The sequence below is a fragment of the Neoarius graeffei genome, chromosome 2 (genome assembly GCF_027579695.1).
Source record: "Neoarius graeffei isolate fNeoGra1 chromosome 2, fNeoGra1.pri, whole genome shotgun sequence".
In the NCBI taxonomy this organism is placed as follows: Eukaryota; Metazoa; Chordata; class Actinopteri; order Siluriformes; family Ariidae; genus Neoarius; species Neoarius graeffei.
This window is the reverse complement of record NC_083570.1, coordinates 106480595-106504789: the sequence shown is the minus strand read 5'-3', so window position 1 is coordinate 106504789 and position 24195 is coordinate 106480595. Positions and strand designations below refer to the sequence as shown.

The 24195-nt window shown below is 42.9% G+C and overlaps 1 pseudogene; it reads left to right on the top strand.

Moving 5' to 3' along the window:
• LOC132870645 (zinc finger protein 585B-like) overlaps positions 1-24195 on the top strand; it is a 119034-nt pseudogene that overhangs the window by 89824 nt on the left and 5015 nt on the right.

Here is a 24195-nt window from a genome sequence, read left to right as displayed (position 1 = left end):
AGCCATATCACTGCTCGCAGTGTGGGAAGAGCTTTAATCAACACGGTAATCTTCAAAGACACCAGCGCATCCATACAGGAGAGAAGCCGTATCACTGTTCACAATGTGAGCGGTGTTTCACTGATCGGGGTACTCTAATAAAGCACCAACGTATTCACAGAGGAGATAAGCCCTATCATTGCTCAGAATGTGGAAAGCGTTTTAGTGAACGAAGTAGTTACAGAAACCACCAGCTTATTCACACAGATGAAAAGCCGTATCAGTGCTTACAGTGTGGAAAATATTTTCGACAACAGCGTCAGCTCAAAGAGCATCAGCGCATTCACACAGGAGAGAAACCATATCTCTGCTCACACTGTGGAGCTAGTTTCAATAAAGGCAGCACCCTACAAAGACACCAGCGTATTCACACAGGAGAGAAGCCGTATGTCTGCTCACAGTGTGGAAAGAGTTTTATTCAACAAAGTGATCTCCAAAGGCACACCAAAGGCATTCATATAGGAGATCAGCTGCATTACTGTTCAGACCACGGTCAGAGTTTTAATCACCAGCATATTCACGCAGGAGAAAAACTGTATCATTGCTCCCAGTGTGGGAAAAAATTTACACGACAGAGTAATCTCAAAGAGCATGAACTCATTCACAAAGGAGAGAAGCAATTTCACTGCTCTCATTGTCAAAAGTGTTTTAATACAAAAAGGTCTTTACAAAGACACCAGCATATTCACACAGGAGAGAAGCCATATCACTGCTCAGAATGTGGGAAGAGCTTCAATCAACTGCATGAGCTTCAGAAACACCACGCCATTCATACAAGAGAAAAGACGTACCATTGTTCACAATGTGGGAAGAGTTTTGCTTACCAGAGTAATCTCAAAACACACCAACGCGTTCACACGGGAGAGAAGCCGTATCACTGCGCACAGTGTGGACAGAGGTTCACTTATTTCAAGACATTTAAAAAGCATAAGTGCACCAGCATGGAGCAGTCAGCTTGTGCCACATGATCTTCAAATCTAGATAGAAGGTTTGTACAGGCGGGTTGGTTTGGCGGTTTCAGAAACTGCTGACCCCTGAAACCCCTGGGATTACAGCATTCTCTCTTGTGTTTGTTGAAAAATTGGAAAGATGCCACCAGTTCTAGAACCCTAAATCAGAAAACGTTGGGGAGGTATGTTGAAATTAAAACGGAAATCAATCATTATTTCCAAATCGTTGACCTGCATTGCACTAAAACAGTACAACAGCATATTATTTGGTGTTTTCTATCATGAATTTTGTTTTATTTTGTTTTTTCCCCAAAACAAACCCTATTTCAATTTTGATCCTTGCAACACATTTCAAAAAAAGTTGGGATGGTAAAGCATTTACCACTTTGTAATGTTGCTAGTCCTTCACACAACACTTAAAATATGTTTAAGGATTGATCCCACTATAGATGACTTTCAACCACGTGATCAAAATGTGCTACATCGTGATTGTCTGCCATGATGGTGGATATACAAAGCAACTAGGACGGCAGCCGCTGAAAGCGCGTCTGTTAACAATGCTGAATTTTCTCAGTATTACCACAATTTGAACAGTCGAGTGAAGATTCGACACAAAGAGAAGATAGATATGTGTGGTAGAGGTCTGCGCGGGACAGAATTTTCAGTCCCGCTCCCGCACGCTCCCGCATTGTGCAGTCCCGCTCCCGCAAAGAATTATGATTTTCAGTCCCGCTCCCGCCCGTGCCTACCATATTTTGTCCCGCTTCCGCCCGCAAATCCCGCATGATGCAGACGTTCGCGTTATTTCTCACGAAAGTTCTTGTCATTGGCTTGGGGAATTAAACATGCTGAGCTCTCCACTGACCGAGCCTTCATTTATTGTAAGTTTATTGTTTAGACTCTGACATTCTGCTGACACATTCCAAGTTGAGCGCTGCATGCGCTCATGATTGACAGCTCTCGCTTTGATTGACAGCTCTCGCTTTTCGCACTCGCACTCCCACTTCCGAGTCTGTGGTGTTATGATTCCAACCGCGATTTCATTCTCCTCTCATATGAAGTGCTGCGCAACCACAACCAGCTCCTCAGATTATACACTGTCTATTTCGAGCTTTAAATTGAACAATCTGTGCGATACACAGTCCTTTTTAATACTAGTTAATACTTTTTAATACTTAGGACTAATACTCTTGACTTTTTAACGGTAAATGTAGCTCTTTTTAAAGCAGCACTTACTTCTGAAGCACTGTGAGCTTCACTAGAGGAGCTCTGCTCTTCTGCCATGATCGGAGATCTCAAACACGGAAGAGCGGAAAGGAATCGGAAACGTACGCGAGATTAGACCACATCCGCAAATTTAGGCATCTTAAAATGTTTTTATTAATGCCAAATAAAATATCCAGCACAAATTATATATGATAGACATAAATTCATAATTTATAAATTTTATTTTAAACACATTTTTAGTTAGCGGGACTGCAGCGTATCACCTCTCCCGCCCATGCCCGCAATGAGCTTTCAAAATTTGTCCCGCGCCGCACTGCTTTGCGTCGGGTCCCACGGGACTCCCGCGGGAGTGCAGGGCTCTAATGTGTGGTTTTGACCCATATTATTTTAAAAAGTCAGACTTTTCTGAAGATAAGATGCTTCTACCGACCATTGAGTACCCAGATATTGCGTTGTATCTGGTTTGGCTGCTGAAGAATCAAGTCTGACCTTGGATGAAACATAGCCCGTTTTCTGAGTGGGTGCCCAGTCTGGATTGTTTCTATTGTATAATTTTGCTGGCGCTCCTAGAAGCGAAATGGTAATGCACGTGTTAAAATTATAACAACGACCGAATGAACCATGACAAGAGAATGCTCATTTTATAGTAAAATTCTTGCAACACGAAATAAAATTCTTCCATGATATTATCAAGAAAGTTTTTGAATCTCACCTGAGATAAAATGATTACTGCAAACACGAGCTGTTTTAGTTTTAGCCTGTTAGATCAGCCCTGCCGATGTTGTTCAGCTGTGCTCGTCTCCTCTTCGTACTAAGCCTCAGAGTTCCCTCGCCCTCTTTCTGAATCACGGACGGAATTCTAAAAAAAAATCAGAACGTGCCACGGTCACGAGTACTGTTGTGACCGCAACCATATACAGCACAAAGATATGGCACAGCTAAAAGAACGCTTAAAGCAGTGGAAAAACAGAGTTGTGCACATGCGACTATGTTTTTGTATGGAATGTTGTTTGACCCCTCATTTGTATCTCTGCTGACATCCGGGTTTCTATTTTGCTTTGACGTCACTTGCAAGTCAAGGATAGCCTCGGATCTTTGTTCTTGGTTGACAGGAGTGGAAAACAATGTGGTCTTCTGCTTTTGTAGTCCATCTGCCTGAAGGTTTGGCATGTTGTGCATTCTGAGATGCTTTTCTTCTTGCCACGGTTGTAGAAAGTGGTTATTTGACTTACTCTAGCCATCTTGTCTGCTCAAACCAGTTCTCCTGTGATTTAAAGGTGTTTCTAGCTGCATAACTGCTACTCGGTGGAAGTTTTGTTTTGCACTATTCTCACAAATTAGAGTTCAAGACTGGGGTTTGTGTGTTGTACTTGTCAGTGAATGTCTGTAAAATTGCACTCGTCCAGGCTGTGGTGTAGTGGCTTGCTAGAGGGTGACTTGTGTGGAGCTGGAAGGGACGAAGTGGAGTTGGAGTGCCAGATTCATGATGCAGTGCTGAGTTGGATGTGCCGCGGTGGCTTTGGGGTAGAAACTGTTCAGTAATCTGGAAAAACACATGCTTTGATGGTCCGATAGTGCTTCCCAGATGGTAGCATGACAAACAGGTGGTGGAAAGGGTATGAGGTATCCTTGATTATGCTAGAGGCTTTTCACAGTCAACAGGAACTGTAATGTCCTCCAGGCTAGGCAGTTGGGATTTGGTGATTTTCTTTGGCCTGTGTTGAGTCTTTTTTACAAAGTCTTTTTTTAAGCCACAGAGCAGTCGCCATACCACACTGAAATGCTGTTGGTCAAGACACTGTCAATGGTGCAGAAATAAAACGTCAAATCAGAGTCGCAAAAAATTCTAGATGTCCATTTGGGGGTTTTTACTCAAAATGTTTGGGAACCTCTGCTATACAGATGTACAAGTGTGTGTGTGTGTGTTAGGGTGCATCAGTTGCCCCCTAAAAATGAAAAGTTCCTCCGATCATGATGCATTTTTGTTTTTATGTTCCTTTTGGTAAGAAAACACACTGGGTGAAATATTTTGACAAAATTCAAAAGTTTAATGGTGGCACCAGGAGCTCAAAGTTATGGAAAAAGCTGCTATTTTATGACTTTTATGACAAAATTTCCATCACTTTTCATGAAACATTATGGCACCTTATAGAGTATACCAAATATCTTAGATACACATTTTTAGTACATATTCTAAATATATTATCAAGCACAGTTTGAGTTTTAGCTGTTCACTGAATCATTTTTCAACTAGTTTTAAGCAATACAAATGTATTATGAATCGCATTAATGCTTCTCAATCCCTTGCAAAGGTTCTTAACATGATCTCTGGGGCACAAGAAATCAATAAATGGAGTCCAACATTGTGATTCAAACCTTACGCGAAAACATAAAATAAGCGTTTTTTGGCAAAAAATGAACCTCATGGTGCCACCATTAGACTTTTGAATATGGTCAAAAAATTTTACAGGATGTCTTTATTGGTGAAAAGGAACACCAAAACAAAAATGCATCAGATTTTATGAAAGTGAGGGCAACTGATGCACCCTAGTGTGTGTATGTGAGAGAGAGAATGAATCCCAGGATACCAGCAGTTTCTGAAATGCTGGAATTCAAACCACGCCAGATCATTTTCCCCATTCTCATATTAGATATGGACATCCACTGGAGCTCTTGACCAGTATTTGTATGATTTATGCTTTGATATTCCCACATGATTGGCTAATTGCATAATTGCATGAATAAGCAGGTTTTCCCATTAAAGTGGCTAGTAAGTGTATGTATATCTATAGTATTTTATATTTCTTGAATAAAGTTGGCTTTTCTTTAAAATTACATATACTCTGTTTCTTCATTTCATTCCAGTACTATTACATATGTCATGAAAAGCATTCATATTCTACTGCAAGTCACTTGGCCACCAATCCTGGGTACTTTCCAGCCTCAGTCATAGTGATCCATCAAGACAAACATGAAGTGTTTACTGATGATGAATAGACGAATGTACATTTATTTTGGAGGAAATTATTCCTTCTGTATGTTGACCTTGGTGTAAGCCTATCTTTAAAAAAAAAAAATTCTATCCATCTTATTCCTGATTGGAGATATTTCCCATGATTCCTTGTGCATCAGTAATAGTTGCCAGTTGTTGGTTTCCGGTTGGAGTGTTTTTTTTTTTTACATTAAATTACCTGTGGTTAGCCTAGTGTATACAGTGGTACAGTGATGTAACAGTCTGTTATAGTTTAGTGTAAGTAGTTTAATTTTGTTCACTAGCCAATATGGCAAGTGGTTGGTGGTTACATATTGGTGATTTTAAAACATTGTGAGGACTGCCTTATCAGTATGCATCGTGTGTCTAAACTGACAGGATGGGTTGATGGTATGAAGCTATGGTCGGAGGTCAGCTATGTTGACATAGTAAACTACTTAGTTTTTCAGAAGGTGTGCAGAAATGTCCACAAGTGCTGGCGACCGGCAGTTTTCTCCACCTACACAGACGCTCTGCGCCGGCTACTCAATCCCAGAAAAAAATTAAAACTTGCCTTCCAGTGTTCAAGTGATTTTATATCATTTCCACTGCCCATACTTTGCTGCAAATCCAATTATTTCACCATGAAATTGTCTTCGGGTCTAGCATGACCAGAAGCGATGCCATATTTGTTGATCGATTCTTACGCTCTGATTGGCTGAGCCAGACCATGTGACCACGCCGTAGCATATGTAGTTATGTTATAGAGCCAGGCAGCAGACTACAGAGGGTAACTAAGAAAGCCAAACACACACACCTGGAGGGAAATTTTCATACATGTTTTACAAGTATTTCACAGGGAAATGGTTAGTAATTTATTAGCTGAGAATGCACCAGAAGGCATGTAAATTTCAAAATTTTCTGAGGGGGCATGCCCCCAGCCCCCCTTAGCATTAATACACCTTTGACTTCACCGCCGTACATTCCAGAGCTGCCTCGTACATTTTTTATTTTTTATTTTTTAAGCTGGCTGCTTCAGATTTTCTGGAGAACCCTGGGTGTAGATGGCATGGAGCTTCACAATTATGAAAGCATATTGGCCGTATTTTGTTCCCAATTTGGAGACTGTGCATTTTTTAAAGCTGAGAGTCAAAAATTTGCAGTCAAAGCGTTAACCAGCCCAGGCATTTTGATTGGGTTATGCTTCAACATGGAAACCATTGGGTGTACTTGTGTTGCCAGGTTAGGGAGATCTTGCAGCCATGCCACAGCTGCATCGTTGAAGGTAGGAAGAAATACCCATGTATCTTGTTTTTCTTTTACTCAAATTTAACAAGGAATTTTAACATAAGGGTATTTTAAAATGTTTTTTGTACATTTTTCCTCGTAGCAAGCCAGAGAAGCCCATCGTAAAATAAAGAAGAAAATGGAAGCAATGTAGTTTCTAGCTAGCTAGCCAGCTACACAATCTGAAAGAAATTGTTAATGTTAGCTTGCTGGCAGCTTCCATATGGACTAATGGTCATATCCTAGGTACAATTCCAGGTTTGGATGGTCATCCAGGTTTGGGCGGCATGGTGGTGTAGTGGTTAGCACGGTCGCCTCACAGCAAGAAGGTTCCGGGTTCGAACCCATCGGCCGGCGAGGGCCTTTCTGTGTGGAGTTTGCATGTTCTCCCCGTGTCTGCGTGGGTTTCCTCCGGGTGCTCCGGTTTCCCCCACAGTCCAAAGACATGCAGTTAGGTTAACGTGGGGCGGCCTTGGGCTGAAGTGCCCTTGAGCAAGGTACCTGACCCCTGACTGCTCCCCGGGCGCTCTGGTGTGGCTGCCCACTGCTCTGGGTGTATATGCGTGTGTTCACTGCTTCAGATGAGTTAAATGCAGAGGATGAATTTCACTGTGCTTGAAGTGTGCATGTGACAAATAAAGGTTTCTTCTTCTTCATCCATGGGCTGGTAGTTGACAATGTGATGTAAACACACATAGACCTTCTTGAGTGCATGTTTTAGTTTCAGCATGGCTGGCCATGCCAACCTCCAACTCTCTAGCATATAGTGTAAAGAATACGGTGCCAGACCAGGGCACTCTGCCCTAATTATTTTAAAGCGAGATGGCTTTTCAATTTCATAAAATCTGTGAAATTTAGTCCCCGCTGAAATTTGGTCATTGTGATATATGTTTATTTCTGTAATATCTCACAAAATATCAGGCCATTCTGTGGCTGGGAAGTTATTAATTTGAGGGGATTCCTGAGCAAATAATGTGGATGAAATCACTCACTTTGCGCAGTCAAGCAGACAGAGGAAGTCTGTGTGTGCATGCGCAGGTTTACCTTTGACTGTGTACTGACTGTTGCATCATTTTGTCGCAAAACGAACAGCTGATCACACCGAGGTGCTCGCTTTCCTTTCCTTCGCAACATAACGTCTTTTCTTCTTGCTTTCCATTACTGTAGTCGGTCTTTCACGTTTCATTCGCGTCCTCCATTTTTCTCTCCTGTTTCAAATTTGTATCCCACAATGCCTTGCACAAACGGGGAAAACCCACCACGTGATGCATGACGTAGTATCTTGAATTGGGTCATGGTGAAGCAGGAAAAAATAGCGGAGAAGTTAGGGCCACATGGCTCTAAAGTTATTAATTGTTCCATTAAAAAAAAAAACCTAATAAAATTGGGCATCTGTGATTTCAAATTCAATAGCTTTCGGTCCACTAAACAAAAATAATTGGGTGTTGGGTAAAATTCTTTTTCTGACCTCATCTCATTACCTCTAGCCGCTTTATCCTGTTCTACAGGGTCGCAGGCGAGCTGGAGCCTATCCCAGCTGACTACGGGCGAAAGGCGGGGTACACCCTGGACAAGTCGCCAGGTCATCACAGGGCTGACACATAGACACAGACAACCATTCACACTCACATTCACACCTACGGTCAATTTAGAGTCACCAATTAACCTAACCTGCATGTCTTTGGACTGTGGGGGAAACCGGAGCACCCGGAGGAAACCCACGCGGACACGGGGAGAACATGCAAACTCCACACAGAAAGGCCCTCGCCGGCCACGGGGCTCGAACCCGGACCTTCTTGCTGTGAGGCGACAGCGCTAACCACTACACCACCGTGCCGCCCCCTTTTTTTGACCTACACTTGAAAAATCTGAAAGGTGGTCTAACTTTAAAATAAAAAAACACAACAAAAAAAAACTTTTAACTTTCTTGAATTGCTGGTATAGCCAACCATGGCACAAGTTGAACCTGAAGTCATTGTTTTGGACAGATAGTATTGACTGGAAGTGAAAAACCACTTTGGTAACCACGGTGATGCACACTGATTGCTCTAGAATAAGGTGGATAGCTGAATGTTGGTTTGTTTTTGTTTTTTGCAACAGAGGGCATAGTTCATTTGCTTTTCAAGTATTTTACTCAAAACAATTAGGGTTTTTTTTAGGTATATAAAAATATTAAGTATTAATAAACTTAACAGTGATTTGTAATACTTTTTCAGACCATGGTCGAAATACGTGGCACAGTTTCTAAAATAGGCGGCATGGTGGTGTTGCGGTTAGCGCTGTCGCCTCACAGCAAGAAGGTCCGGGTTCGAGCCCTGTGGCCGGCGAGGGCCTTTCTGTGCGGAGTTTGCATGTTCTCCCCGTGTCCGCGTGGGTTTCCTCCGGGTGCTCCGGTTTCCCCCACAGTCCAAAGACACGCAGGTTAGGTTAACTGGTGACTCTAAATTGACCGTAGGTGTGAATGTGAGTGTGAATGGTTGTCTGTGTCTATGTGTCAGCCCTGTGATGACCTGGCGACTTGTCCAGGGTGTACCCCGCCTTTCGCCCGTAGTCAGCTGGGATAGGCTCCAGCTTGCCTGCGACCCTGTAGAACAGGATAAAGCGGCTAGAGATAATGAGATGAATGAGATGAGATAAGATGAGTTTCTAAAATAAGTCATGTTTGTTTTTCATTGAGTTACTAATACTTTCCATTTTTTATGCTCCAGAAATGAATGATGCCCTGCTGCAAGGTTTCTCCTGCTCCTGGTGTCAACGTTCTTATATATCTCAAATGTACCTTGACAATCACATAAGGAGAAGCCACAATCATGAAAATATGAGACTGCTGAGATCAAGAGAAAATACAAATGACAATGTGATGCCTACAGGAAGCTCAAACAGTGAGCAAACATGCTCTGGTACTCTCCAAACTAATATCATTCATGGACAAAATCAGAAACAACGCCATCACTGCTTAACGTGTGGGAAGGATTTTATTTATCTCAGAAGTTTTACAAAGCACCAGTGTGTCTGCACAAAAGAGACTAGATTTCCCTGCTCGCATTGTGGAAAGCGTTTTATGTACTGGCATAATTTCGAACAGCATCAGCACATTCACACAGGAGAGAAGCCGTATCACTGCTCACAGTGTGGGAAGCGCTTTAGTAACCAGAGTAATTACAGACGACACCAGCTCCTTCACGCAGAAGAGAAGCCGTATCACTGCTCAGAGTGTGGAAAAGTTTTTAATAGAAAATGTAATCTAAAAAGACACCTGCATATTCATACAGGAGGGGAGCTGCATCACTGCTCAGAGTGTGGGAAAAGTTTTATATCTCTGGGTCATCTCAAAGATCATCAGCGCTGTCACACAGGAAAGAAGCCATATCTCTGCTCAGAGTGTGGAAAGAGATTTAATAAAGAGGGTCATCTCTTAGTTCATCAGCGTATCCATACAGGAGAGAAGCCGTATCAGTGCTCACAGTGTGGAAAGAGTTTTAATCACAAGAGTAATCTTCAAAAACATTGGCGCATCCATACAGGAGAGAAGCCGTATCACTGCTCACAGTGTGGGAAGAGTTTTAATGAGCAGCGTGATCTTCAAAAACATCAGCGCGTCCATACAGGAGAGAAGCCATTTTGCTGTATACAGTGTGGGAAGAGCTTTAATCGCCAGAGTAGCCTTAAAATGCATCAGCGCGTCCATTCAGGAGAGAGACCGTATCAGTGCTCATATTGCGGGAAGAGATTTAATAATCTGAGTCATCTCCGAAAACATCAGCGCATCCATTCAGGAGAGAAGCCGTATCAGTGCTCACAGTGTGGGAAGAGCTTTAGTCAACGGGGTAATCTTAAAATACATGAGCGTGTCCATTCAGGAGAGAAACCATATCACTGCTCACAGTGTGGGAAGAGCTATAGTTATCAGAGTGATTTTAAAAAACATCAGCGCATTCATACAGGACAGTAAGCACATCTCTGCTCACAGTAGGTCAAACACGCCCCACAGTGGTCATGTGATATTGTTGCTCACTTGCTTCGGCAGTCTCAGGAATCACAATGCGGGACACTTTTTATCTCTGCCAAACATTTACACACAGGAAACACGGTGCGTGCATCAGCAAAACATCTCAAAACTCCAACAGCAATAGAAATGGAACATTTTTGCCCAGAATTCAACTTTGCAGTCAGAACCTTTAAACAATGTGCTGCAACAAAAGAAATCTGTTTTCGTTTCTTTTGACTTCAAAATAAGTAAAATGTGTAATATGGCCAGAGATGCCCAGACTTTGCATATAACTACAGTGGTGCTTGAAAGTTTGTGAACCCTTTAGAATTTTCTATATTTCTGCATAAATATGACCTAAAACATCATCAGATTTTCACACAAGTCCTAAAAGTAGATAAAGAGAACCCAGTTAAACAAATGAGACAAAAATATTATACTTGGTCATTTATTGATTGAGGAAAATGATCCAATATTACATATCTGTGGGTGGCAAAAGTATGTGAACCTCTTGGATTAGCAGTTAATCTGAAGGTGAAATTATAGTCAGGTGTTTTCAAACAATGGGATGACAATCAGGTGTGAGTGGGCACCCTGTTTTATTTAAAGAACAGGGATCTATCAAAATCTGATCTTCACAACACGTGTTTGTGGAAGTGTATCATGGCACGAACAAAGGAGATTTCTGAGGAGCTCAGAAAAAGCGTTGTTGATGCTCATCAGACTGGAAAAGGTTACAAAACCATCTCTAAAGAGTTTGGACTCCACCAGTCCACAGTCAGACAGATTGTGTACAAATGTAGGAAATTCAAGACCACTGTTACCCTCCCCAGGAGTGGTCGACCAACAAAGATCACTCCAAGAGCAAGGCATGTAATAGTCGGCGAGGTCACAAAGGACCCCAGGGCAACTTCTAAGCAACTGAAGGCCTCTCTCATATTGGCTAATGTTAATGTTCATGAGTCCACCATCAGGAGAACACTGAACACCAATGGTGTGCATGGCAGGGTTGCAAGGAGAAAGCCGCTGCTCTCCAAAAAGAACATTGCTGCTCGTCTGCAGTTTGCTAAAGATCACATGGACAAGCCAGAAGGCTACTGGAAAAATGTTTTGTGGACGGATGAGACCAAAATAGAACTTTTTGGTTTAAATGAGAAGCGTTATGTTTGGAGAAAGGAAAACACTGCATTCCAGCATAAGAACCTTATCCCATCTGTGAAACATGGTGGTGGTAGTATCACAGTTTGGGCCTGTTTTGCTGCATCTGGGCCAGGACGGCTTGCTGTCACTGATGGAACAATGAATTCTGAATTATACCAGCGAATTCTAAAGGAAAATGTCAGGACATCTGTCCATGAACTGAATCTCAAGAGAAGGTGGGTCATGCAGCAAGACAACGACCCGAAGCACACAAGTCGTTCTACCAAAGAATGGTTAAAGAAGAATAAAGTTAATGTTTTGGAATGGCCAAGTCAAAGTCCTGACCTTAATCCAATCGAAATTTTGTTGAAGGACCTGAAGCGAGCAGTTCATGTGAGGAAACCCACCAACATCCCAGAGTTGAAGCTGTTCTGTACGGAGGAATGGGCTAAAATTCCTCCAAGCCGGTGTGCAGGACTGATCAACAGTTACCGCAAACGTTTAGTTGCAGTTATTGCTGCACAAGGGGGTCACACCAGATACTGAAAGCAAACGTTCACATACTTTTGCCACTCACAGATATGTAATATTGGATCATTTTCCTCAATAAATAAATGACCAAGTATAATATTTTTGTCTCATTTGTTTAACTGGGTTCTCTTTATGTACTTTTAGGACTTGTGTGAAAATCTGATGATGTTTTAGGTCATATTTATGCAGAAAAATAGAAAATTCTAAAGGGTTCACAAACTTTCAATCACCACTGTATACAGACATGTTCCTATCAAAGTGGCCAGTGAGTGTATGTACAGTAAGGGCAAATAAGAATTTGAACACTTCACACACACAAGAGAAGCCGCATGGCTGCTCACGATGTGGACAGAGATTTACTTATTTCAAGACATTTTAAGGGAGTATATCAGAAACTCCTGATCTCTTGGCATTTGCATGGCCAACACTCTCTATAGTTTCCTGACATTAAGAAAAACATACTCTAGACTTTATATCCATCTTCGGCTGTCTAGTTTTGGTGCGCCCATATCCGCTGTAGCCTCAGATTTCTTTTCTTGGCAGACAGGAGTGGTACCCAGTGTGGTCTTTTGCTCTTGTGGCCCATCTGTTTCAAGGTTTTGAGGTGCTTTTCAACTCAACATGACTGTAAAATTTTTTCTTTTTTTGAGTTGTCCTAACCTTTCTGTCAGTTTGAACCAATATGACCACTGTCCTCCACTCATTTTTCCATTCAGTGGATGCTTTTGATCCTAAAATACGCAAATCAACCAGTCTGGCACTGACAACCATCCCAGGGTCACATTTTCCCCTTTCTCATGTTTGATATGGACATCCACTGGAGCTGTTGACCAGTATTTGCATGATTTTATGCATTGCGCTGTTCACATGATTGACTGATTTGCATAATCACATAAATGAGCATGTTTACAGTTTTGCTTTGTTTTTTTTCTATTAAAGTAGCCAGTCAGTGTTTATTTGTATAATTACATATTTTATGTTCCTTGAATAAAGTTTGCTCTCGACATTAAAATAACATTGTCCTTTGTTTCTTCAATTTATTCCAGTTGTGAATAAGTATTAATGTATTTATTCCAGTGGATGTATTTCAGCTTAATGCTCGGTGATCCATTTAGACCCTGTCTAACATCATGGTCAATGAAAATGGATTATTGAATGTATATTTATTCTGTAGGCAGATATTTCTTCCATGTATTGACCTTGAGTTTAAGCCTATTGTATGTATGTATGTATGCATTTATTTATTTATTATTATTATTGCTAGTGGGGTGGCACGGTGGTGTAGTGGTTAGCGCTGTCGCCTCACAGCAAGAAGGTCCGGGTTCGAGCCCTGTGGCCAGCGAGGGCCTTTCTGTGCGGAGTTTGCATGTTCTCCCCGTGTCCGCATGGGTGTGCTCTGGTTTCCCCCACAGTCCAAAGACACGCAGGTTAGGTTAACTGGTGACTCTAAATTGACCGTAGGTGTGAATGTGAGTGTGAATGGTTGTCTGTGTCTATGTGTCAGCCCTGTGATGACCTGGCGACTTGTCCAGGGTGTACCCCGCCTTTCGCCTGGAGTCAGCTGGGATAGGCTCCAGCTTGCCTGCGACCCTGTAGAACAGGATTAAGCGGCTGGAGATGATGAGATGAGATTATTGCTAGCAGAGGGCATGGTTCATTTGTATTTCAAGCACTATTCTCAAAACAGTTGGTTTTAAGCAGATATAAAGAAGTATTAATAAACTTAACAACGATTTTAAGTTTGATTTTATGCATGATTGTAGTAAAAAGAAACAAAAGAGGTGCTGTTTGTTTCTCATTGAGTTACTACAGTAATATGTTTCATTTTTTTATGCTTCAGAAATGAATGATACTCTTCTGCAAGGTTTCTCCTGCTCCTGGTGTCACCTTTCTTATGGCACATTCCACTGAATGGGTGCCATTTGCTTGTTGTACCACTCCCAAATTAAACTTAATTTGTTATATCTTTTCAACACTGATTATAATAACACACATATTTAACTATTCAAAATGTGTATTGGTCAACCTCAGGCTACGTTACAAGGTTTGGAAGTCAAAGATGGCTGCATTTTTTTTCAGTCCTGTTACCAAAACTCTGAAAGTACTGTAACAGGACTGAGTTTTTAGCTTAGGATTAGCTAATACATGGAATTAAGCCACATAGCGTCATCGCTAATAGCATGACCACACTTAGCACATTCTAGTGATTTACCAAAAATCTGTATTTTTAAAATAAACTAAGAAATAATTTATTATTTCATCTAAGAAATAATTTAAGTAACAGGACACTATGTTGACATTGACCTTATCAGTCAAAGTTAAAAAATCATCAAATATACAGAAAAGTAAATGAGAGAACTAACTTTTGGTCTTCCCATGGCCTTCAGAAGACACAACTGATGTAACTTCCTGTTGAGTATGTGATTTCCAAATTTGTCAGATAGGGTAATATGTTTGAGTAACAGGACTGAGTAAAAACCCAGGGACACGACTAAAATGTGTATTTTAACTAAGATATTGTGGATTTCTTATGAAAAAATATATTTAAACCATGGATAGGATATGGAGTCACACAACAGTGCAAAAGAAATACTGTTTCTGAAGGATTTTAATCATAATATTTCAGAGTTAAGTATAAAGTTAGAGTGCGGGGACAGGTAACACATACTATTTTTCAGTGTTTTAGGTAGTTTTTATTAATCCTTACAATTATATATCTTAAATTTGAAATCAGATCAATGTGCAGGACATTCTGCATAATAAGGAAATGTATTTTAAAGTACATTTTTATGTGCATTTATACATATAATTTTCTAGGGACGGAAATGGCACCGATTTGGTGGAATGGCTCTTATACATCTCAAACGTACCTTGAGAGTCACATAAGGAGAAGCCACAATCATGAAAATATGAGATTGTTGAGATCAAGAGAAAATAAAAATGTCAGTGTGATGCCCACAGGAAGCTCAAACAGTGAGCAAACATGCCCTGGTACTCTCCAAACTGTCATTACTCATGGACAAAATTGGAAAGAACGCCATCAGTGCTCAAAATGTGGCAAGGATAATCCCAGTAAGCACCAGTGTATCCGCACAAGACAGAAGAGATTTCCCTGCTCACATTGTGGAAAGAGTTTTTTTTTTTTAAACCAGAGTCAACTCTGATTATCATCAGTGCGTTCACACATGAGAGAAGCTGCATCACTGCTCACAGGGTGGAAAGAGTTTTAATAAAACAGATACTCTATGAAGACACCTGCATATTCATCCAGGAGAGAAGCCATATAACTGTTCACAGTGTGGGAAAAGTTTTCTAACCTTGGGTAATCTCAAAGATCATAAGCGCATCCATACAGGAGAGAAGCTGTGTCACTGTTCACAGTGTGGAAAGAGCTTTAATTACCAGAGTGATTTTTGAACACATCAGCACAGTCACACAGGAGAGAAGCCATATTACTGCTTGCGTTGTGGGAAGAGCTTTAATGAAAAGAATAATCTTCGAACACATCAGCGCATTCACACAGGAGGGAAGCTGTATCACTGCTCAGAGTGTGGACATTCACTTATTCCATAACATTTAAGAAGCACAGGTGCACCAACAGGCGGCACGGTGGTGTAGTGGTTAGCGCTGTCGCCTCACAGCAAGAAGGTCCTGGGTTCGAGCCCCGGGGCCGGCGAGGGCCTTTCTGTGCGGAGTTTGCATGTTCTCCCCGTGTCCACGTGGGTTTCCTCCGGGTGCTCCGGTTTCCCCCACAGTCCAAAGACATGCAGGTTAGGTTAACTGGTGACTCTAAATTGACCGTAGGTGTGAGTGTGAATGGTTGTCTGTGTCTATGTGTCAGCCCTGTGATGACCTGGCGACTTGTCCAGGGTGTACCCTGCCTTTCGCCCGTAGTCAGCTGGGATAGGCTCCAGCTTGCCTGCGACCCTGTAGAAGGATAAAGCGGCTAGAGATAATGAGATGAGGTGCACCAACATAGAATAGAGCGGTCAGATTGTGCCATATGATAATCAAATCTATATACAGTTTGTATGCACGTGTGGGCACTCTTGGCCAAATTGCATATTTTTTTTTCCTGCACATATTACTGCACAGTTTTCGTATATGTGAAATACAATAAAGATAAAATGGGAAAAAAATTAAATGGTACTTGTGGCATGTGTAAAAGTTTGGACACCCTACAAAGTCAGTACTTGGCAGCATCCCCTCTGGCAGACATCACAACCTCCAAACATTTTGTGTCGCCAGCCAAGAGTCTATCTGTTCCTGTTTAAAGAATGTTCACCCACTCTTCCTGTCAGAACACTTCTAGTTCTGAAATATCCTTGGGCCATTTTGCATGCACAGCATATTTAAGATCTACCTTCACACAACCCCAAATCAGAAAAACTTAGGATGGTATGTTGAAATTAAAACTGAAGACAATGATTTCTAACTGTCTTTGACCTGTATTGCACTCAGAGTAATATAATGTCATATTATTTGATGTTTTACCTCATTTTTTTTTCAAAGTAAGCACATATTTCAATTTTGATTCTTGCAACATCTCATCTCATTATCTCTAGCCGCTTTATCCTTCTACAGGGTCGCAGGCAAGCTGGAGCCTATCCCAGCTGACTACGGGCGAAAGGCGGGGTACACCCTGGACAAGTCACCAGGTCATCACAGGGCTGACACATAGACACAGACAACCATTCACATTCATTCACACCTACGCTCAATTTAGAGTCACCAGTTAACCTAACCTGCATGTCTTTGGACTGTGGGGGAAACCGGAGCACCCGGAGGAAACCCACGCGGACACGGGGAGAACATGCAAACTCCACACAGAAAGGCCCTCGCCGGCCCCGGGGCTCGAACCCAGGACCTTCTTGCTGTGAGGCGACAGCGCTAACCACTACACCACCGTGCCGCCATTCTTGCAACACATTTTAAAAAATGTGTGAAATGGTAGAGCATTTACCACTTTATAATGTTGCCATTCCTTCTCACAACACTTACTTAAAAGATGTTTAGGGACTGAAGACACGAAATGATGAAGTGTTTCAAGTGTTATTTTGTCCCTTTCTTCCTGCAAACAGGTCTTAGAGTGTGCAACGGTATGGGGTTGTTGTCATATTTTTCAGGCACCCTCTTCTTCCACAGCCATGCCTTTGTAATGTGTGCAGAATGTGGTTTTGTATTTTCTTGTTGAAATATCCCTGGAAAAGTTGTCATCATGAAGGCAGCATATGTTAGCTCCAGGATCTCAATGCACTGACACAACCCCATACGATGACACACCCTGGCTTTTGGACTTGTTGCTGGTAATAGTCTGGATGTGCCTTTTTGTCTTTGGTACGGAGCACGTGGTGTCCATTTCTTACAAAAAAGACCTGGAATACTTCTTCATCTGACCACAGTACATGTTTCCACTGTGTGATGGTTCATCTCAGATGACTGAACCCAGAGAAGTCGACAGTGATTCTGGACACAGTTAACATAAGGCTATATTTATGCATGGTAAAGTTTTGACTGGCACTCATGGACATAACTCTATATTCGTCTTCTTTCAGCTGCTCACATTAGGGTTTGCCACACTAGATCATCTATTTCAATCTCATCCTGTCTTCAGCATCTTCCTCTGTCATGCCAACCGCCTGCATTTCCTCTCTCACCACATCCATAAACCTCCTCTTTTGCCTTCCTCTTTGCCTCTCGTCTGGCAGCTCCACTTTCAGCATCCTTCTCCCGATATACTCGGCATCTCTCCTGCACCCATGTCCAAACCAACTCAATATCATCTGTCTTGCTTTGTCTCCAAACCGTCCAACCTGGGCTGTCCTTTGAATATCCTGCCCATCTTCATCATTCCTGATGCAAATGTTTTAACTCTGCTGCCTCCAGCTCTGTCTTTTCATCAGTGCCACTGTCTCCAACCCATATAACATGGCTGGTCTCATTACCATTTTGTACATCTTCCCTTTCACTCTTGCTGGTACCTTTCTGTTGGAAATCACTCCTGACACTCTTTTCCACCCACTCCACCCTGCCTGCCCTCTTTTCTTCACCTCTCTTCCGCACTCACCGTTACTTTGAACAGTTGAACACAAGTATTTAAACTCCTCCACTTTTTGCCACTTCTACTCTTTGCATCCTCACCATTCCACCATCATCCCTCTCATTCACACACGTGTTCTGTCTTGCTCCTACTAACTTTCATTCCTATTCTCTCCAGTGCATACCTCCATCTCTCCAGTCTCTCCTCAACCTGCTCCTTGCTCTCACTACAGATCACAATATCATCTATGAACGTCATAGTCCATGGAGATTCTTGCCTGATCTTGTGTGTCAACTAGTTCATCACCACTGCAAACAAGAAAGGGCTCAAAGCCAGTCCTTGAGATAATCTCACCTCCACCTTGAAAACCATTCATCACTTCTACTGCACACCTCACCACTGTCACACTGCTCTCATACATATCCTGCACCACTCTTACATACTTCTCTGCCACTCCTGACTTCCTCACATCATACCACACCAACTCTCTTGGGACACCGTTATATGCTTTCTTTAAGTCCAAAAAGACACAATACAACTCCTTCTGACCTTCTCTGTACTTCTCTATGAACATTCTCAAAGCAAACATTGCATCTGCAGTGCTCTTTCCTAGCATGAAACCAGCTGCTTGCTGATCACCACCTCTCTTTTGAACCTAGATTCTACTGTTCTAACTTCAAGGTGTCACTGATCAACTTTATACCTCCTACTACTATGTACTACAGCTCTGCACATCACCATCTCATCTCATTATCTCTAGCTGCTTTATCCTGTTCTACAGGGTCGCAGGCAAGCTGGAGCCTATCCCAGTTGACTATGGGCAAAAGGCAGGGTACACCCTGGACAAGTCGCCAGGTCATCACAGGGCTGACACATAGACACAGACAACCATTCACACTCACACCTATGGTCAATTTAGAGTCACCAGTTAGCCTAACCTGCATGTCTTTGGACTGTGGGGGAAACCGGAGCACCCGGAGGAAACCCACGCGGATACGGGGAGAACATGCAAACTCCACACAGAAAGGCCCTCGTCGGCCGAGGGGTTCAAACCCGGACCTTCTTGCTGTGAGGCGACAGTGCTAACCACTACACCACCATGCCACCCGCACATCACCATTATTCTTGAAAATCAGTACCAGGATATTACTTTTCCACTCCTTGGGCATCCTCTCACTTCCAAGATTGTGTTAAACAATCTAGTTAAAAACTCAACTGCCACCTCTCTGAAACATCTCCATGCGTCCAAAGGTATGTCATCCAGACCAACTGCTTTTCCATTTTTCATCCTCTTCATAGCTGTCTTTACTTCATCCTTGCTAATCCACTACACTTCCTGATTCACAGTTCCTAAATTCCATCCATTCATCCATCCATTATCCGTAACTGCTTATCTTGTGCAGGGTCGTGGGCAAGCTGGAGCCTATCTCAGTTGACTATGGGCAAGAGGCGAGATACACCCTGGACAAGTTGCAGGGCTGACACAAAGAGACAAATAACCATTCACACTCAGATTCACACCTATGGTCAATTTAGAGCCACCAATTAGCCTAACCTGCATGTCTTTGGACTGTAGGGGAGACCGGAGCACCTGGAGGAAACCCACACAGACACAGGGAGAACATGCAAACTCCACACAGAAAGGCCCTTGTCAGCCACTGGGCTCAAACCCAGAACCTTCTTGCTGTGAGGTGACAGTGCTAACCACTACACCGCCATGCTGCCCCAGTCCCTAAATTCTGATTCAAAATCCCCACAACATCCACTCTTCTCTCTCATTTTCTTAATTTGTAGCCCCTGAAAGTACTTCTTTCATCTTCTCAACACACTCTCCTCACTTGTCAGTACACTTCCATCTTTATGGTTCATCACTGTAACCTGCTGCACACCTTCCCAGCTCAGTTCCTATAAGTCCCACTTGTCAGTCATTACAAGTCCTTTTTTCTTTCCTTAGTGGCCAACCTCTCACACAACTCTCCATATGCCTTTGCCACCTCTCCCTTCACTTTATGCAGCATCTCCTTGTACTCCTGTGTACTTTCTTCATCTCTCTGACTATCCTACTTCTTTGCCAACCTCTTCCTCCGTATACTTCCCTGTACTTCTTCATTTCACCACCAATTCTTTCCTCTGTCCAGATGACATAAGTACCTTTCTGGCTGCCTCTCTCACCACTTTTTCAGTAATTGCCCAACCACCTGCAACCATTCCCCATCACCCAGTGCTTGTCTTAACTCCTCCCTGAACTTCACCTTACAGCCTTCCTTCTTCAACTTCCACCATTTAATCCTTGGCTCAGCTTTCACTCCCTTCCTTTACTTAAAAGTCCTTTGAAAGTCATCCTATAGACCACCATACAATGCTACCAAGCTATGTTCTCCCCTGCTACCACCTTGCAGTCTCCAATTTATTTCAGGTTGGACCTCCTGCATAGGATATTGTCCACATGTATGTACCTTCCTCCACTCTTATATAACTATGATATGTAACTATGATAACTATGTGTTGTATTGTAGCCATGGCCATCTTAGTCCCCTGACCTGAACCCCATTGAAAACCTGGGGGGGGGGAGAGAAGAAAGACGCATGCATACACACAAGTGAGCAATGAGTGCACACATACCCAGAACAGTGGGCAGCTATGCTACAGCACCCAGGGAGCAGTTAGGGGTTAGGTGCCTTGCTCAAGGGCACTTCAGCCCAAGGCCACCTGATGTTAACCTAACAGCATGTTTTTGAACTTTGAGCTGTGGGGGAAACCAGAGCACCTGGAAGAAATCCACACAGACATGGAGAGAACATGCAAACTCCACACGGAAAGGGCCCCCATCAGCCACTGGGCTTGAACCCAGAACCTTCTTGCTGTGAAGTGACCATGCTAACCACTACACCACCGTGCCATGAGGAGAGTGCACAAGAGAAGGCCTAGGATCCTAAATGATATGGAGAAATTCTGTTAAGTCTCTAGAGCTTGTTGAATATTATAATTTTTTTTTAATCTTCAACTGTCCAATTACAATGAACCTGTGCCCCCTGTAGCCCCAGCTCAGATCCTTGTTCCTGGTTGACAGGAGTCCCAATGTGGATCCAATTTTCACCTGCCACTTACTGAATACTTTGTTTTCCACATCATTCTGTCTTAACTATAGAAGCTGTTGTATGTGAAAATCCCATGAGATCAGCAGCACCTTACAAACCAGAACCAGCCCATCTGACACCAACAACCATGCCACAGTCAAAGTCACTGAGGTCACATTTTCCCCCATTCTCATGTTTGTCATCAGTTGAAGGTCTTGACCTGTGTTTGAATGATTTTATATACAACCCCGATTCCAAAAAAGTTGGGACAAAGTACAAATTGTAAATAAAAATGGAATGCAATGATTTACAAATCTCAAAAACTGATATTGTATTCACAATAGAACATAGACAACATATCAAATGTCGAAAGTGAGACATTTTGAAATTTCATGCCAAATATTGGCTCATTTGAAATTTCATGACAGCAACACATCTCAAAAAAGTTGGGACAGGGGCAATAAGAGGCTGGAAAAGTTAAAGGTACAAAAAAGGAACAGCTGGAGGACCAAATTGCAACTCATTAGGTCAATTGGCAATAGGTCATTAACATGACTGGGTATAAAAAGAGCATCTTGGAGTGGCAGCGGCTCTCAGAAGTAAAGATGGGAAGAGAATCACCAATCCCCCTAATTCTGCGCTGACAAATAGTGGAGCAATATCAGAAAGGAGTTCGACAGTGTAAAATTGCAAAGAGTTTGAACATATCATCATCTACAGTGCATAATATCATCAAAAGATTCAGAGAATCTGGAAGAATCTCTGTGCGTAAGGGTCAAGGCCAGAAAACCATACTGGGTGCCCGTGATCTTCGGGCCCTTAGACGGCATTGCATCACATACAGGCATGCTTCTGTATTGGAAATCACAAAATGGGCTCAGGAATATTTCCAGAGAACATTATCTGTGAACACAATTCACCGTGCCATCCGCTGTTGCCAGCTAAAGCTCTATAGTTCAAAGAAGAAGCCGTATCTAAACATGATCCAGAAGTGCAGACGTCTTCTCTGGGCCAAGGCTCATTTAAAATGGACTGTGGCAAAGTGGAAAACTGTTCTGTGGTCAGACAAATCAAAATTTGAAGTTCTTTATGGAAATCAGGGACGCCGTGTCATTCAGACTAAAGAGGAGAAGGACGACCCAAGTTGTTATCAGCGCTCAGTTCAGAAGCCTACATCTCTGATGGTATGGGATTGCATTAGTGCGTGTGGCATGGGCAGCTTACACATCTGGAAAGACACCATCAAGGCTGAAAGGTATATCCAGGTTCTAGAGCAACATATGCTCCCATCCAGACGACATCTCTTTCTGGGAAGACCTTGCATTTTCCAACATGACAATGCCAAACCACATACTGCATCAATTTTTATTTACAATTTGTACTTTGTCCCAACTTTTTTGGAATTGGGGTTATATTATGCTGCTACATGATTGGTGGTGGTGTAGTGGTTAGCACTGTGACCTCACAGCAAGAAGGTCCTGGGTTTGAGCCCAGCAGCTGATGAGGGCCTTTCTTTGTGGAGTTTGCATGTTCTCCCCGTGTCTGCGAGGGTTTCCTCCAGGTGCTCTGGTTTCCACCACAGTCCAAAGACGTGCAGGTTAGGCTAATTGGTGGCTCTAAATTAACCGTAGGTGTGAATGATTGTTTGTCTTTATGTCTTAGCACAAAGCCTGGGCAGAAGATGGTGTAGGTATGGAAATCCTGGGTTGCCCAATCGTTAGGACCTTCTTCTCGGCCTTACTGGTGGTGATCCAAAGGAGTGCGGAACACGTTTGGCACCAGTTTGGCTGCAGGTTTGATTTTGGGGCTTTCCTTCCCCTAGATGGACTGCCTTCCCGGGCTGATGAGCTCCATCTACCTGTGCTATTTACCCATAGCTGGGGGTCTGGTTTATGGGCATCAGGGCATGTCTACACACCGGTAGGCCATGCATGCCGCATGTCTGGGGGCCAGACCTCCTCTGAGCTCCCTGCAGTTTAGCCTGGGGCCTTGCGGTGCCCAGTTTCCGTCTGTAACCACAAGGAGGCACTGCATAGGACTTGCTGTGGAGAGGCTATATACTGGCAGAAGAGACTTACACACCCGGCTGCCTTTTCGCGGTGCTGCAAGATAGCACTGCTAGCCAGCGGTGAGGGCTGAAAGTGAGAGGTGACAAGCACGCAGATGCCTCGCCTACACACTAGGCACATCACACGGCCATTTATAGACCAAGGTCAATATGCAGAAGGAATGCACATACATACATACATACATACATACATACATACATACATACATACTGCAGTCAGATGAATCTACATTTCAACTTGTTTTTGGGAAAACTGGATGTCAAGTTCTTAGTGCGAAAGGTGAACACAACCATCCAGTTTGTTATCAGAAAAAGGGGCAAAGGCCAGCATCTGTGATGGTATGGGGGTATCAGTGCCCATGGCATGGGTGAGTTGCATATGTGTGAAGGTACTGTTGATATATTGGGGCATATATTGGGATTTTAGAGAGACATATTCATCAAGGCAAGGTCTCTTCCCAGGAAGTCAATGCTTATTTAAGTAAGACAATGCCAGGCCTCAGTCTGCATGGACTATGACAGCATGGCTTTGTAGACACAGATTGCGTGTGCTTGACTGGCCTGCTGCCAGTCCAAATCTGTCTCCTATTGAGAATGTATGGTGCATCATGAAGAAGAGAATTGGACAATGGCAACCACAGACTGTTGAGCAGCTGAAGTCTTGTATCAAGCAAGAATGGACAAAATGCACAAAAAGCCCCGGGTCCTGATAACATTCCTGGTCGTGTCCTGAGAGACTGTGCTGAGGAGCTCACAGATGTCTTTACAGACATCTCCAACATCTCGTTGAGCCAGGCTGTTGTCCCCACGTGCCTCAAAACCACCACCATCATCCCAGTCCCGAAGAAGCCGTCTCCCTCCTGGTTCAATGACTACT